The sequence below is a fragment of the Pristiophorus japonicus genome, chromosome 1 (assembly GCF_044704955.1).
Source record: "Pristiophorus japonicus isolate sPriJap1 chromosome 1, sPriJap1.hap1, whole genome shotgun sequence".
Lineage (NCBI taxonomy): Eukaryota > Metazoa > Chordata > Chondrichthyes > Pristiophoridae > Pristiophorus > Pristiophorus japonicus.
Window position 1 is genome coordinate 537283938 of NC_091977.1, and position 17189 is coordinate 537301126.

The window sequence follows — 17189 nt, forward strand, 5'->3', positions numbered from 1 at the left end:
TTTTTGATCGAGTAAATAAGGATAAACTGTTTCCTGTGGCAGGAGGATCGGTAACCAGAGGGACACAGATTGAAGGTAATTGGTAAAAGAACCAGAGGGGGAGGGGAGGAGAATATTTTTACACAGCGAGTTGTTGTGATCTGGAATGCGCTGCCTGAAAGGGCGGCGGGAGCAGATTCAACAGTAACTTTCAAACGGGGAATTGAGTAAATAACTGAAGGGGAAAACTGTGGGGAAAGAGCATGGGGAGTGGGACTAATTGGATCATTCTTTCACAGACCTGGCACAAGCACGATGGGCCGAATGGCCTCCTGTGGTGTAAGGGTCTATGGATTATGTGCTGGTACATGTCGACGTGAGCACATAAATCTAGGCTGATAAATCTAGGCTGATAAATCTAGGCTGACACTCCCAGTGCAGTACTGAGGGAGCGCCGCACTGTCGGAGGGGCAGTACTGAGGGAGCGCCGCACTGTCGGAGGGGCAGTACTGAGGGAGCGCCGCACTGTCGGAGGGGCAGTACTGAGGGAGCGCCGCACTGTCGGAGGGGCAGTACTGAGGGAGCGCCGCACTGTCGGAGGGGCAGTACTGAGGGAGCGCCGCGCTGCGCTGTCGGAGGGGCAGTACTGAGGGAGCGCCGCGCTGTCGGAGGGGCAGTACTGAGGGAGCGCCGCGCTGTCGGAGGGGCAGTACTGAGGGAGCGCCGCGCTGTCGGAGGGGCAGTACTGAGGGAGCGCCGCGCTGTCGGAGGGGCAGTACTGAGGGAGCGCCGCACTGTCGGAGGGGCAGTACTGAGGGAGTGTCGCGCTGTCGGAGGTGCCGTCTTTCAGATGAGACGTTAAACTGAGACCCCGTCTGCTCTCTCAGTGGACGTGAAAAATCCCTTGGCACTATTTTGTAGAAGAGCAGCAGAGTTCTCCCCAGTGTTACTGGCCAATATTTATCCCTTAAGCAACATCACGAAAATCAGATTATGTGGTCGTTATCACAGTGTTTATGGGATCTTGCTGTGTCCTGCCGCGTTACGTTACAACAATGACTACACTGCACAAAAGTATTCATTTACTGAAAAGCGCTTTGGGACATCCTGAGGTTGTGAAAGGCGCTCTATAAATGCAAGACTTTCTTGATACTGTATGTACTATATGTATTACGCTTCAAGTGGGTGAACTCTGCAATACAATTAATTTGTGCATCTGAAATTGCACTGTGAAACCATGAATTAAATTGTACTTGTGATGTTGATATAATTAAAGTATTTTTTAGGTGAGCTGAATGGGATTCAATTGGTGGGACTGTTATTACTGTAGACATGTTACCAAAGATGAATGGTTTACCAGGTGTTCGGCACAAGGTCCATGTATCTCCCTGCCGTATATATTCTCACCCTTGTGTTCAAATCCCTGCACAGCCTCGTCCCTCCCTATCTCTAACCTCCTCCCCCACCGAGATGTCTGCACTCCTCTAATTCTGCCCTCTTCAGCATCCCTGATTATAATCGCTCCACCATCGGTGGCCGTGTCTTCAGCTGCCTGGGCCCCAAGCTCTGGAACTCCCTCCTTAAACCCCTCCACCTCTCCTCGTTTAAGGCGATCCTTAAAGCCTACCTCTTTGACCAAGCTTTTGGTCACCTGTCCAAATATCTCCTTATGTGACTCGGTGTCCAATGTTGTCTGGGACGTTGTTCTACGTCAAAGGCGCTATATAAATGCACATTGCTGTTGCCCCAACTGCAGTGATAAAGGGGGAGTACTCGCTTTCAGTTTGCAATGTAAAAAAAAAATATATATTCCTGGAGGTTAAGACTGCTGTCTGGCTTTTAATCTGAAGTAGCAGATTTGCCCCACAGAAAACATCGTCGGTGTACATAAATAGTGCAAATGAAGTCGCATTGTGTAATTAGCTTTGCTCGAGCAATCTTGTGGGGAGGTCCATAACTAGGGGCAGGTTTACGACTGGGTTTTCGCCGCGATTTGACCCTCCGCTGTCATTATCTGCACGGACATTTTTTGCGGCGAGAGAGAGGGAAATCTGAGGTGGGGGGGGAGAGACAGAGAGGGGCAGAGAGAGAGACTGTGAAGCGGCAGAGGGAGAGGGAGAGAGAGGGAGCAAGAGGGGAGGCGGAGGGAGCAAGAGGGGAGGCGGAGGGAGCGAGGCGAAGGAGAGAGGCGGAGGGAGGGAGGGGGGTGGGGGAAGGCAGAGAGCGAGAGAGTGGGTGGAGAGCAAGGGCCCTCGGGAACCTGCTTGCGGCGGCAATGAGATGCACCGACACAGATTGCGTTTGCATCGTACTATCGACTCTCTCCCGACCCGTACGCCACGCCCAGGACAGCAGTGGGTCGAACCTGTCCGTGCAGCCCTGGTAGCAGCGGTAAGTGTGAAAACCTGCAACAACAAAAAAAAAAAGTCAATGTTTAGTTTTTATTAAAAAAACTTTCAGCGATTCGGTCGATAAAGGTCTTGCAAATGTCTTGTTTATTCTCCCCCCCCCACCCTCACAAGGCCCTTCTCGCAATGCTCCCAGCCCCGGACTAAAGTTGCCGAAACTCGTGTTTTGCGCCACGAATAGTCATGCAACGCCTCCTTTGCCGATGGTGCAGACGTAAAGGCCGAAAGTTCGGCCTAAAGACGGTAGCGTGACGTAAGCGCTAATTTTTACGCATCGCTCCCGTTTTTGTCGCAAATCCGGCCCGGTATATCCAACAGGGAATTTGGGAGAAATTTCTTGACCCAGAGTGGTGAGAATGTGGAACTCTCGCTGTGTTGTCGGGTAGACGTAGGGAGGATGCTTACACTTGAGTGGAGTCCAAATTTAGGGGCCGTCAATATGCAAAGAAAGACTTGCATTTATATAGCACCTTTCACCACCTCAGGGCACCTAAAACGCTTCGCAGCCAATGAAGTGCTTTCGAAGTTTAGTCACTGATAAACCCAACGGGGAATTCAGGAGAAACCTCTCTACCCAGAGAGTGGTGAGAATGTGGAACTCACTGCCACCGGGAGTGGTTGAGGCGAATAGTATCGATGCTGGATAAACACATGAGGGAGAAAGGAATAGAAGCATTTGTTGATGGGGTGAGATGGAGAGGGGTGGGAGGGGGCTGGTGTGGAGCATAAACACCGGCACGGAGCGCTTGGGCCCAATGGTCTGTTTCTGGGCTGTAAAATTCGATGTAAAATTTACTCCATAGATATTTCCACATCAGTTTCTGTATACATTTTAGATTTGGTTATCTAGTGTCAGCAATTGAATGCAAATTTAGCCACTGCAGTAAAATGCCTCTTTTTTTTTTTAAATAGTATTTTGGATTTTACAAAAGACTTGATATTTTTTTCAGTAAATGACGATTTATGCGACCAAAGAGACGACTTTAATTAAACGCAAGGAGAAGTTTGGGTCCGCGCACAACCAAGTTATGCTGGACAAGGGCTTAACGTGGAAGCGTTGTTGCCAATTTAAGTGTATCTAAGGGTTAAGTCATGGCAGGAGAGCTCGGTCACGTGATATGCTCCTCCTGTACCATGTGGGAACTCGGGGACACTTCCGGTGTCCCTGACGACTACGTGTGCGGGAAGTGTATCCGCCTCCAGCTCCTGACGGTCCGCGTTGCGGAATTGGAGCTGAGGGTGGATTCACTCTGGAGCATCCACGATGCTGAGAATGACGTGGGTAGCACATGTAGCGAGTTGGTCTTACCGCAGGAGAAGGGTCCACAGCCAGATAGGGAATGGAAGACCAGCAGGAAGAGCAGTGCAAGGAAGGTCGTGTAGGGGTCCCCTGCGGTCATCCCCCTGCAAAACAGATACACCGCTTTGGGTACTGTTGAGGGGGATGACTCATCAGGGGAGGGCAGCAGCAGCCAAGTTCATGGCACCATGGCTGGCTCTGCTGCACAGGAGGGCAGGAAAAAGAGTGGGAGAACGACAGTGATAGGGGATTCGATTGTAAGGGGAATAGATAGGCGTTTCTGCGGCCGCAACCGAAACTCCAGGATGGTATGTTGCCTCCCTGGTGCAAGGGTCAAGGATGTCTCGGAGCGGGTGCAGGACATTCTGAAAAGGGAGGGTGAACAGCCAGTTGTCGTGGTGCACATTGGTACCAACGATACAGGTAAAAAAAAAAAAATGATGAGGTCCTACGAGACGAATTTAAGGAGCTAGGAGCTAAATTAAAACATAGGACCTCAAAAGTAGTAATCTCGGGATTGCTACCAGTGCCACGAGCTAGTCAGAGTAGGAATCGCAGGATAGCTCAGATGAATACGTGGCTTGAGCAGTGGTGTAGTAGGGAGGGATTCAAATTCCTCAGGCATTTGAACTGGTTCTGGGGGAGGTGGGACCAGTACAAACCGGACGGTCTGCACCTGGGCAGGACCGGAACCAATGTCCTTTGGGGAGTTTTTGCTAGTGCTGTTGGGGAGGAGTTAAACTAATATGGCAGGGGGATGGGAACCAATGCAGGGAGACAGAGGGAAACAAAATGGAGACAGAAGCAATAGACAGAAAGAAGATGAGTAAAAGTGGAGGGCAGAGAAACCCAAGGCAAAAAACAAAAAGGGCCACTGTACAGCAAAATTCTAAAGGGTCCAAGTGTAATAAAAAGGCAAGCATGAAAGCTCGGTGCCTCAATGCGAGGTGTATTCGGAACCCAGGAGAGGGCTCTGAGCTAGTTAGAGTGGGCGAGAGCTCAGATGAACAGCACCCCAAGAAAGAATGCAAAAGGCAGGAGGCAACAGAGCAGAGTAGCACTGGGGTAAGTGTAAACTACAAGGTGATAGGAAGGGACAATATGTATGAATATAAAGGGGCTGCAGGAGGGCTCAAAACTAAAAATCATGGTTTAAAAACTAGTATTAAAACACTGTACCTAAACGCATGCAGCATTCGAAATAAAGTAAATGAGTTGACGGCACAAATCATGACAAATGGGTATGATTTGGTGGCCATTACAGAAACGTGGTTGCAGGGTGGCCAGGACTGGGAATTAAACATACAGGGGTATCTGACAATTTGGAAAGATAGACAAGAAGGGAAAGGAGGTGGGGTAGCTCTGTTAATAAAGGAAGATATCAGGGCAGTTGTGAGAGACGATATTGGTTCTAATTAACAAAATGTTGAATCATTGTGGGTGGAGATTAGAGATAGTAAGGGGAAAAAGTCGCTGGTGGGCGTAGTTTATAGGCCCCCAAATAATAACTTCACGGTGGGGCGGACAATAATCAAGGGAATAATGGAGGCATGTGAAAAAGGAATGGCAGTAATCATGGGGGATTTTAACCTACATATCGATTGGTCAAATCAAATCGCACTGGGTAGCCTTGAGGAGGAATTCATAGAAAGCATACGATTGTTTCTTAGAACAGTATGTTACAGAACCTACAAGGGAGCAAGCGATCTTAGATCTGGTCCTGTGTAATGAGACAGGAATAATAAACGATCTCCTAGTCAAAGATCCTCTCGGAATGAGTGATCACAGTATGGTTGAATTTGTAATACAGATTGAGGGTGAGGAAGTATTGTCTCAAACGAGCATACTATGTTTAAACAAAGGGGACTACAGTGGGATGAGGGCAGAGTTGGCTAAAGTAGACTGGAAACACAGACTAAACGGTGGCACAATTGAGGAACAGTGGAGGACTTTTAAGGAGCTCTTTCATAGTGCTCAACAAAAATATATTCCAGTGAAAAAGAAGGGCGGTAAGAGAAGGGATAACCAGCTGTGGATAACCAAGGAAATAAAGGAGAGTATCAAATTAAAAACCAATGCGTATAAGGTGGCCAAGGTTAATGGGAAAATAGAAGATTGGGAAAATTTTAAACGACAGCAAAGAATGACTAAGGAAGCAATAAAGAAAGGAAAGATAGATTACGAATGTAAACTTGCGCAAAACATAAAAACAGATAGTAAAAGCTTTTACCGATATATAAAACGGAAAAGAGTGACTAAAGTAAATGTTGGTCCCTTAGAAGATGAGAAGGGGGATTTAATAATGGGAAATGTGGAAATGGTTGAGACCTTAAACAATTATTTTGCTTCGGTCTTCACAGTGGAAGACACAAAAACCATGCCAAAAATTGCTGATCATGGGAATGTGGGAAGGGAGGACCTTGAGATAATCACTATCACTAGGGGGGTACTGCTGGATAGGCTAATGGGATTCAAGGTAGACAAGTCCCCTGGTCCTGATGAAATGCTTCTCGGTATTAAAAGAGATGGCGGAAGTTATAGCAGATGCATTCATTATAATCTACCAAAATTCTCTGGACTCTGGGGAGGTACCAGCGGATTGGAAAGCAGCTAATGTAACGCCTCTGTTTAAAAAAGGGGGCAGACAAAAGGCAGGTAACTATAGGCCGGTTAGTTTAACATCTGTCGTGGGGAAAATGCTTGAAGCTATCATTAAGGAAGAAATAGCGGGACATCTAGATGGGAATAGTGCAATCAAGCAGACGCAACATGGATTCATGAAGGGGAAATCATGTTTAACTAATTTACTGGAATTCTTTGTGGATATAACGAGCATGGTGGATAGAGATGTACCGATGGATGTGTTGTATTTAGATTTCCAAAAGACATTCGATAAGGTGCCACACAAAAGGTTACTGCAGAAGATAAAGGTACGCGGAGTCAGAGGAAATGTATTAGCATGGATAGAGAATTGGCTGACTAACAGAAAGCAGAGAGTCGGGATAAATGGGTCCTTTTCGGGTTGGAAATCGGTGATGTTGAGCACCCTCATCACCGCGAGCATGCAGAAATCACGCGGAAGGAGCGTGCGGCAAACCATTCCCACCCACCCTTACCCTCAACCACTGTCTGTCCCACCTGTGACAGGGTCTGTGGTTCTCGTTTTGGACTGTTCAGTCACCCAAGGACTCGCTTCAGGAGTGTAGATTTGCAGATGACACAAATGTTAGTGGGAAAGCGGGTTGTGTAGAGGACACAGAGAGGCTGCAAAGAGATTTAGATCGGTTAAGCGAATGGGCTAAGGTTTGGCAGATGGAATACAATGTCGGAAAGTGTGAGGTCATCCACCTTGGGGGGAAAAAAATAGTAAAAGGGAATATTATTTGAATGGGGAGAAATTACAACATGCTGCGGTGCAGAGGGACCTGGGGGTCCTTGTGCATGAATCCCAAAAAGTTAGTTTGCAGGTGCAGCAGGTAATCAGGAAGGTGCATGGAATGTTGGCCTTCATTGCGAGAGGGATGGAGTACAAAAGCAGGGAGGTCCTGCTGAAAATGTACAGGGTATTGGTGAGGCCGCACCTGGAGTACTGCATGCAGTTTTGGTCACCTAACTTAAGGAAGGATATACTAGCTTTGGAGGGGGTACAGAGACGATTCACTAGGCTGATTCCGGAGATGAGGGGGTTACCTTATGATGATAGATTGAATAGACTGGGTCTTTACTCGTTGGAGTTCAGAAGGATGAGGGGTGATCTTATAGAAACATTTAAAATAATGAAAGGGATAGACAAGATAGAGGCAGAGAGGTTGTTTCCACTGGTCGGGGAGACTCGAACTAGGGGGCACAGCCTCAAAATACGGGGGAGCCAATTTAAAACCCAGTTGAGAAGGAATTTCTTCTCCCAGAGGGTTGTGAATCTGTGGGATTCTCTGCCCAAGGAAGCTAGCTCATTGAATGTATTCAAATCACAGATAGATTTTTAACCAATAAGGGAATTAACTGTTATGGGGAGCAGGCGGGTAAGTGGAGCTGAGTCCACGGCCAGATCAGCCATGATCTTGTTGAATGGCGGAGCAGGCTCGAGGGGCTCGATGGCCTACTCCTGTTCCTAATTCTTATGTTCTTATGTTCTAATTAGCCTTTCCCTTATTGATTTTTTTAAAATGTGTCATTTGTGCAAATTAAAAGGTAGGTGATGTGTATATTGATCTGGGTAGTGGGGACAATGTTGGATAGTAGGTATATTCTTCCCCGGGAGGACAGAAACACCAACGTTAGCGTCCTCGACCAGGCCAACATCCCCAGCATCGAAGCACTGACCACACTCGACCAGCTCCGCTGGGCGGGTCACATTGTCCGCATGCACGACACGAGACTCCCAAAGCAAGCGTTCTACTCGGAACTGCTTCAAGGCAAGCGAGCCCCAGGTGGGCAGAGGAAATGTTTCAAGGACACTCTAAAGACCGCCCTAAGTGGAGGAAGAGCATCCGGGAGGGCGCTGAGCACCTCGAGTCTCGTCGCCGAGAGCATGCAGAAATCAAGCGCAGGCAGCGGAAGGAGCGTGCGGCAAACCAGACTCCCCACCCACCCTTTTCCCCCAACCACTGTCTGTCCCACCTGTGACAGAGACTGTAATTCCCATATTGGACTGTTCAGTCACCTGAGAACTCATTAAGAGTGAAAGCAAGTCTTCCTCGATTGCGAGGGACTGACTGTGATGATGGATACTGGGTGGGGAAGCAAGCGGAAAAGAAAAAAAGACTGACGTATTTATAAAAGAACATAAGAAATAGGAGCAGGAGTAGGCCATACGGCCCCTCGAGCCTGCTCCACCATTTAATCCGATCATGGACTCAGCTCCACTTCCCCGCCCGCACCCCATAACCCTTGACTCCCTTTTCACGACCACCGGACGTTCCAAAGCGCTTTACAGCCAATGAAGTACTTTTGGAGTGTAGTCACTGTTGTAATGTGGGGAAACGCGGCAGCCAATTTGCGCACAGCAAGCTCCCACACACAGCAATGTGATAATGACCAGATAAACTGATTTTTATGATGTCGATTGAGGGATAAATATTGGCCCCAGGACACCGGGAAGAACTCTCCTCTTCTTCGAAATAGTGCCATGGGATCTTTTATGTCCACCTGAGCGAGCAGACAAGGCTTCGGTTTAACGTCTCATCTGAAAGATGGCAGCTCCGACAGTGCGGTGCTCCCTCAGCACTGCCCCCTCCGACAGTGCGGTGCTCCCTCAGCACTGCCCCCTCCGACAGCGCGGCGCTCCCTCAGCACTGCCCCCTCCGACAGCGCGGCGCTCCCTCAGCACTGCCCCCTCCGACAGCGCGGCGCTCCCTCAGCACTGCCCCCTCCGACAGCGCGGCGCTCCCTCAGCACTGCCCCCTCCGACAGTGCGGCACTCCCTCAGCACTGCCCCCTCCGACAGCGCGGCGCTCCCTCAGCACTGCCCCCTCCGACAGCGCGGCGCTCCCTCAGCACTGCCCCCTCCGACAGCGCGACGCTCCCTCAGCACTGCCCCCTCCGACAGTGCGGTGCTCCCTCAGCACTGCCCTCTCCGACAGCGCGGCGCTCCCTCAGCGCTGCTCCCTCCGACAGTGCGGTGCTCCCTCAGCACTGCCCTTCCGACAGCACAGCACAGCACTCCCTCAGCTCTGCACTGGGAGTGTCAGTCTGGATTGTTGTGCTTGAGTCTGGACTTGAACCCACAATCTTCTGACTCTGAGGCGAGGGTGCCAACCACTGAGCCACTGGCTCACAAAAGTCCTTTAAAATGTAATGTAATTTAATCAGACTGAATGAATTGAATAACAATGTATTCTCCAGCCAATTAAAATGATGTGTTTGAAGCAACAGTTGAATGCTAACCTTCTCTAATCCCGTTATCACAGGCCAATTGAAATTAGATTTTTTTTAATTAAAGTCCGAAAATTGCAAATTGATTCAACTGCTCTCCTTTTTTTGTCAAATTAATTTAATTCCGAATAGAGCATTGGTCAAGTGTGGCCTCTCTATAACGTGGAGCGTTTTGAAGTTGCCAGTTATTGGAGGCAAATGTCAGTACAGAATGGAAGTTTATTTCTTCATGACTGAAATTTTTTTTTTTATGTATATATATATATATATATATATATATGTAGTCGGTGACAGGGGGAGAATGATTTAGAAATGAAACATTTCAAATATTCAAAGCCAGACTGCTCCGGGGGGGAGAATATTCATGGGTTATTAATGTCTGCAGGGCCGAAGCAGTCAGCGTTCCATTTGTTGAGCTGCAGAATTCCTAGACATGACAGTAAGGAAGGGCCACCACGATCCTGTTGCTGCTTGATCTTCAATTCTACTTCACCGTGGCAGCACTCTCCGCCACCGTGGCTCAGTGCGCAGCACTCTCGCCTCAGAGTCGGAAGGTCGCGGGTTCAAGTCCCACTCCTGAGACTTGAGCACAAAAATCTAGGCTGACACTCCCAGTGCAGTGCTGAGGGAGCGCCGCACTGTCGGAGTGGGCCGTCTTTCGGATGATGCGTTAAACCGAGGCCCCATCTGCTCTCTCAGGTGGACGTCAAAAGATCGCTCAGCCGCTATTTCGAAGAAGAGCAGGGGCAGTTCTCCCCAGTGTCTTGGGGCCAATATTTATCCCTCAACCAACATCACCAAAACGGATTATCTGGTCATTATCACATTGCTGTTTGTGGGAGCTTGCTGTGCGCAAATTGGCTGCCGCGTTTCCTACATTCCAACAGTGATTACTTCAAAAGTACTTCATTGGCTGTAAAGCGCTTTGAGAAGTCCGGTGGTTGTGAAAGGCGCTATATAAATGCAAGTCTTTTTAATCGAGCATTAGAGTTTGAGGACAATTTGCCTCAGTCAGCACAGCTTGCTCAGTTAGCTTTGCGTCAACGGTCATATTGTCTTGAATACGGTGCATTGTGCTTGTTGTATGGTGCTGAGTGGAGAAAACCCCGATCTTCCACTTTAATAATTCAGGTTGAATAATTACATCAGACATACGGCACAGAAACAGGCCATTCGGCCCAACCAGTCCATGCCGGCGTTTATACTCCACTCGAGCCTCCTCCCGTCTTTCCTCATCTCAATATATCAGCATAACCCTCTATTCCCTTCTCCCCCATATGCTTGTCCAGCCTCCCCTTAAATGCATCGATACTATTCGCCTCAACCCCTCCCTGTGGCAGCGAGTTCCACATTCTCACCGCTCTCTGGGTAAAGAAGTTTCTCCTGAATTCCCCATTGGATTTCTGTGTGACTATCTTATTTTGATGGCCTGTAGTTATGCTCTTCCCCACAAGTGGAAACATTCTCTCTGTATCCACTATAAAAACATTTCATTATTGTAAAGACCTCTGTTCGACCCCCACTCAACCTTCTTTGCTCAAGAGAACAGAGACCCAGCCTGTTCATCCTTTCCTGATATGTATACCCTCGCATTTCTGGTATCATCCTTGTAAATCTTCACTGCACCCTCTCCAGTGCCTCTCTATCCTTTTTATAATATGGTGACCAGAACTGTACGCAGAATTGCCAAGTATGACAACACATTTCCACGAGTCATGAATATGAAGTAGAAAAGAGAGCAAGATCTCCCAATGGTGCTGTCATAAAAGCACATTGAAAGATGGACAAATTCTGAATTGGTACTTGCGATATAGTTTCGAGCCCAGCTTTGAGCAAAGGGAATTCTGAAAGTCCCATAATGATCAGCTTCATCAAAAGGAATGTGTTTCTCTCCTCTTCTAGTTAGCTGGAGGGGATTTTTAGAGCAGTCTAGAAAGGATGGTGAGAAGCAACATTAAAGGAGACGCGGGAGATTTTTCTGCGCAAGCCTTTCCAACATTTAATGCTCAAATATATTTTATTGCGTGTACGGAATTGGAAGAAAAACAGACTTGCATTTCTATAGCCGCCTTTGACAACCTCCTGCGTCCTTTCACGTCTCAAAGCGCTTTACAGCCAATGAATCACTTTTGGAGTGTCGTCACTGTTGTGGGAAACGCGGCAGCCAAAGATGCGCACAGCAAGCTCCTGCAAACAGCAATGTGATAATGATGATGTGATAATCTGTTTTAATGATGTTGATTTGAAGGCCAGGGCACCGGGGATAACTCCCCTGCTCTTCGAAATAGCCAGCAAGCAACGTTACGGAGGTGGATACAGGCGGTCTTAGTTATGCTGTGGATATGTGGTCAGAAGCTCATTTCAGGGTCACATGTGACACCAAGGTTGCGTACAGTCTGGTTCAGCCTCGGACAAAAGTTGGGAGAGGGATGAAGTCAGTGGCTAGGGAACTGAGTTTGTGGCAGGGACCAAAAAAAAATGGCTTTGGTCTTCCCAATATTCAATTCCTCTATTAAATCTCCCCTTTAACTTCTCTATTAAATCTTCTCTAAGGAGCACAAACCCAGCTTCTCCAGTCTCTCCACATAGCTGAAGTCCCTCTTCCCTGGTACCATTCTGGTAAATCCCCTCCGCACTCTCTCCCAAGGCCTTGATATCCTTCCTAAAGTGCGGTGCCCAGAATTGGACACAACACTCCAGCTGCGGCCTAACCAGTGTTTTATAAAGGTTTAACTTAGTTTTATCTTCAGTTCTATATATTAAAATTATGCGTGTATAACCATATTCTGTTAGCTCGTTCTCCTTAGAGCAGAGAAGGCTAAGAACAAATTTAATAGAACCATCATCATCATCATGGGCAGTTCCTCGGAATTGAGGAAGACGTGTTTCCACTCCCAAAGTGAGTTCTCTGGTGGTTGAACAGTCCAATACGAGAGCCACAGACCCTGTCACGGGTGGAACAGACATTTTTCGAGGGAAGGGGTGGGTGGGGCCGGTTTGCCGCACGCTCCTTCCGCTGCCTGCGCCTGACCTCTTCACGCTCTTTGCGTTGAGACTCTCAAAACTCAGCGCCCTCCCGGATGCACTTTCTCCACCTCGGGCGGTCTTCGGCCAAGAACTCCCAGGTGTCAGTGGTGATGTCACACTTTACCAGGAAGGCTTTGAGGGTGTCCCTTGTAACGTTTCCTCTGCCCACCTGGGGCTCGTTTGCCGTGGCCGAGTTCCGAGTCGAGCGCTTGCTTAACGAGTCTCGTGTCGGGCATGCGAACTATGTGGCCTGCCCAGCGAAGCTGATCGAGTGTGGTCAGCGCTTCAATACTGGGGATGTTGGCCAAGACGAGGACACTGATGTTGGTGCGTCTGTCCTCCCAGGGGATTTCCAGCATCTTGCAGAGACATCGTTGTGATATATCTCCAGTGACTTGAGGTGCCTTCTATACATCGTCCATGCCTCAGTACCTTACAGGAGGGCAGGTATTACTACAGCCCTGTAGACCATGAACTTGGTGGTAGGTTTGAGGGCCTGGTCTTCAAACACTCTCTTCCTCAGACAGCCAAAGGCTGCACTAGCACACTGGAGGCGCTAACATGAAGGGTTTAGATAGTTAAATAAGGAGAAACGGTTTCCAATGGCTGATGGGTCGGTAACCAACGGGCGCAGATTTAAGGTGATTGGAAAAAGAACCAGAGGCGACATGAGGGAAAATGTTTACCCAACGAGTGGTGAGGATAGGGCGGTGGAGACAGATTCAGTAGTAGCCTTCAAAAGGGAATTGGATCAATACTTGAAGGGAAAAAAATTGCCGGGATATGGGGGGGCTCATCGAAAGAGCCGGCGCAGACTCGATGGGCCGAAGGGCCTCCTGTGCTGTACTAGCTGTCAGCAATGCCTCAGTGGGTAGCACACACGCCTGTTGAGTCTCTCGCCACTCCAGGGACTTTGAGCGCATAAACCTAGGCTGACACTCCAGTGCTGAGGGGACTTAACAGGGTGGATGCAGAGAGGATGTTTCCCTGAGTGGGAGAGTCTAGAACTATAGGGGGCATAGTTTCAGAATAAGGGGTCGCCCGTTTAAAACTGAAATGAGGAGGAATTTTTTTCTTCTGAGGCTTGTGAATCTTTGGAATTCTCTATCCCCCAGAGAGCTGTGGAGGCTGGGTCACTGAATATATTTAAGTTGGAGATAGACAGATTTTTGAAAGATAAGGAAGTCAAGGGCTATGGGGAGCAGGCGGGGAAGTGGAGTTGAGGCCAGGATCGGATCAACCATGATCTTATTGAATGGCGGAGCAGGCTCGAGGGGCCGTATGGCCGACTCCTGTTATTTCTTATGTTCTTATGCAGTGCCGCCTTTTGGATGAGACGTTAAACCGAGGCCCCGTCTGCTCTCTCAGGTGGACGTGCAAGATCCCACGGCACTATTTCGAAGAAGAGCAGGGGAATTATCCCCGGTGTTCTGGCCAATATTTATCCCTCTAGTCGACATGACATAAAAAGCAGATTATCTGGTCATTGTTACGTTGCTGTTTGTGGGAGCTTGCTGTGAGCAAGTTGACTGCCGCGTTTCCCACATTACAACAGTGACCACACTCCCAAAAGTCCTTGATTGGCTGTAAAGCGCTTTGGCACGTCCGGTGGTTGTGAAAGGTGCTATAGCGTGGCGGCATAACATTCCAGGGAGCAGCACGAGCTGGTGCAGGAGAGCAACGTCAGCGAAGAGTGACGTCACCAAGGTCCAGGTCGGTGATTGGAGCGTGGGCAGGTACAGCAGGAGCGGCGAGGTCGGGGCGAAGGAGCGGCGAGAGATTGTAGAGGGAAGTGATCGGGGCCCAGGAGAGGCACGAATTCGGGACCCAGGGGCAGCACGGGCCCAGCCCACACTGCGATATGTGTGCGCACTGGGCCCGTGCAGCAGAGCTGGTCTCCAGTCGTCCTGGTTAACCCTTGCCACTGGACCAAGACCTCGCTCTGTCAAGCCCGTGTGGTGGCTGGTGTGCAACGGTCACCCCACGTTAAAAAAATCTACGGACAGGCATCTTCCACCCTTCAACATGTAGTTCGGGATCTGGAATATTAGGTCCTTCATTGAAACACCGGTGAACTTTTCGACGTGGAAGCAAGTCATCCTCGACTCGAGGGGCTGCTTATGATGATAGAAATACAAGTCCTGTTACTATTCGATGATACGCCTTGTGCTTTGGTTGTTGTCCTTTATCCCGTTGAAGGTGTAGATTTACTAAAAGGAGGGCGGTCGGGAATCGAGTTCCAAGATAACGGTCCCGATGGCTTTTAAGCTCGAGGCGATCTAAGGTGCTAGAGCTTTTAATATCCCATTACACCTCATCCTGCCTTTTGTTGCCACTGTGTTCAGCTGGGAGGTTTAAATCAATGCTGCTGCATTGGGTGTTTTTTAATGACCCTGAACGTTCACTTTGATATTGATTCTGTTGTCCGGCTGTAAATATGTAACTGAAACCTTTGTTGCTGTTTGCAAGAATCAGTATGTGATTTCTTGGTATTTATTAAACAAAAAATGTTCCCATAAACACTGCCCCAAATACAAGCCCGTGCTTCAGAAGTATACACATTAGACCTTGCCACCCAGATGTATTATACTTATTGCTTGATCCACCGCAAGATCCTACAAATTCCCTGGGAGGACAGACGCACCAATGTTCGCGTCCTCGACCAGGTCAACATCCCCAGCATCGAAGCACTGACCACACTCGACCAGCTCCGCTGGGCGGGCCACATAGTCCGCATGCCTGATACGAGACTCCCAAAGCAAGTGCTTGACTCGGAACTCCTTCACGGCAAACGAGCCAAAGATGGGCAGAAGAAACATTTCAAGGACGCCCTCAAAGCCTCCCTGATAAAGTGCAACATCCCCACCGATACCTGGGAGTCCCTGGTCAAAGACCGCCCTAAGTGGAGGAAGTATATCCGGGAGGGTGCTGAGCACCTCGAGTCTCGTCGCCGAGAGCATGCAGAAAGCAAGCGCAGGCAGTGGAAGGAGTGTGCGGCAAACCAGACTCCCCACCCACCCTTTCCCTCAACCACTGTCTGTCCCACCTGTGACAGAGACTGTAATTCCTGTATTGGACTGTTCAGTCACCTGAGAACTCACTTTTAGAGTGGAAGCAAGTCTTCCTCGATTCCGAGGGGCTGCCTATGATGATGACCTATTGCTTGAACCTTCACAGATTTTGTATGAAATTACGAAGGATTTAGATAGAGTAGATATAGGAAGGCCCTATTTCCCTCAGCAGAGAGGACACTAACCAGGAAGCATCGATTTAAAGTAATTGGGGGAAGGATTAGAGATCATGGTAGATGCTGCCATAGCAGATTAAAGCATCCCCATCGTGCCATTGCGGAGCTCCGAATCAGGCCCTGGAGCACATCCTTCCAATGGCCTTCTAGATTTCAGGCATAGAATACTAGGGCAGGGAGGTTATGCTTTAACTGTATAAAACACTAACACAAAAGAAAAATACCATGACTGCTGGCGTCTGAAATAAAAGCACAAAGTGCTGGAAATCTCAGCGGGTCAGGCAGCATCTGTGGAGAAGCAGCAGAGTTAACGTTTCAGGTCGATGACCCTTCGTCAGAACTGGAGAGTGTTCGGAAAGAACGGATTCTTAAGGAGCACAAAAGGGAAGGTCTGTGATAGGGTGGAAGACAGGAGAGATTTGAGAGACAAAAGGGATGATGGGCCGAATTGAGATGATGATGGCAGAGGTTAGTCTTGATAGGGGGTCTTGGGGTCTGGAACTCACGGCCTGAAAGGGTGGTAGAGGCAGAAACCCTCATCACATTTAAAAAGTACTTGGATGTGCACTTGAAGTGCCGTAACCTACGGGGCTACGGACCAAGAGCTGGAAAGTGGGATTAGGCTGGGTGGCTCTCTGTCGGCCGGCACGGACACAATGGGCCGAAATGGCCTCCTTCTGTGACGTAAGTTTCTATGATTTAACCTCAGGATGGACTCTGTGCCAGGACGATACCAGAACTGTCGGGGAAGACCGAAGTGTCTGGGGCATTTTCTTTCTAGACAAGAAAAGGCGGGAGAGTGACCCAATTAGAGCTCTTTAAGATTATGAAGCGTAGAGAAGATGTTTCCACTCGTGGGGGAGATCAGAACTAGGGGCCATAAATATAAGACAGTCACTAGTAAATCAAATGGGAATTTAGGAGAAACTTTTTTACCCAGAGAACGGTGAGAATGTGGAACTCGCTGCCACAAGGAGTGGTTGAGGCGAATAGTATCGATGAATTTAAGGGGAAGCTGGATAAACACACAAGGGTGGAAAGGAATAGAAGGATATGTTGATGGGGTGAGATGAAGGGTGGGAGGGGGCTGGTGTGGAGCATAAACCCTGGCACGGAGCGGTTGGGCCCAATGGCCTGTTCCTGTGCTGTACATTCTGTGGCCTCATGACCTTAATTCTCCCCCTCACTGTTGTGTGAAATAGTCGGAGCAGTATGAAAAGGATGTGCCTCTCTCTGCCCCACCAAAAGGCAGGGACCAGTACAGACGGTTCTCGAGAAAACCGAACACCACCAAGTGTCGTCGTAAAGGCGAACCCATCTCCCATACCCTCCAAACACATGGTAAGGCCTTCAC

The 17189-nt window shown here is 48.8% G+C and overlaps 1 protein-coding gene across 1 annotated transcript in view; it reads left to right on the forward strand.

Moving 5' to 3' along the window:
* cdh2 (cadherin 2, type 1, N-cadherin (neuronal)) overlaps window positions 1–17189 on the forward strand; it is a 312706-nt gene that overhangs the window by 286736 nt on the left and 8781 nt on the right. The window lies entirely within an intron of this gene.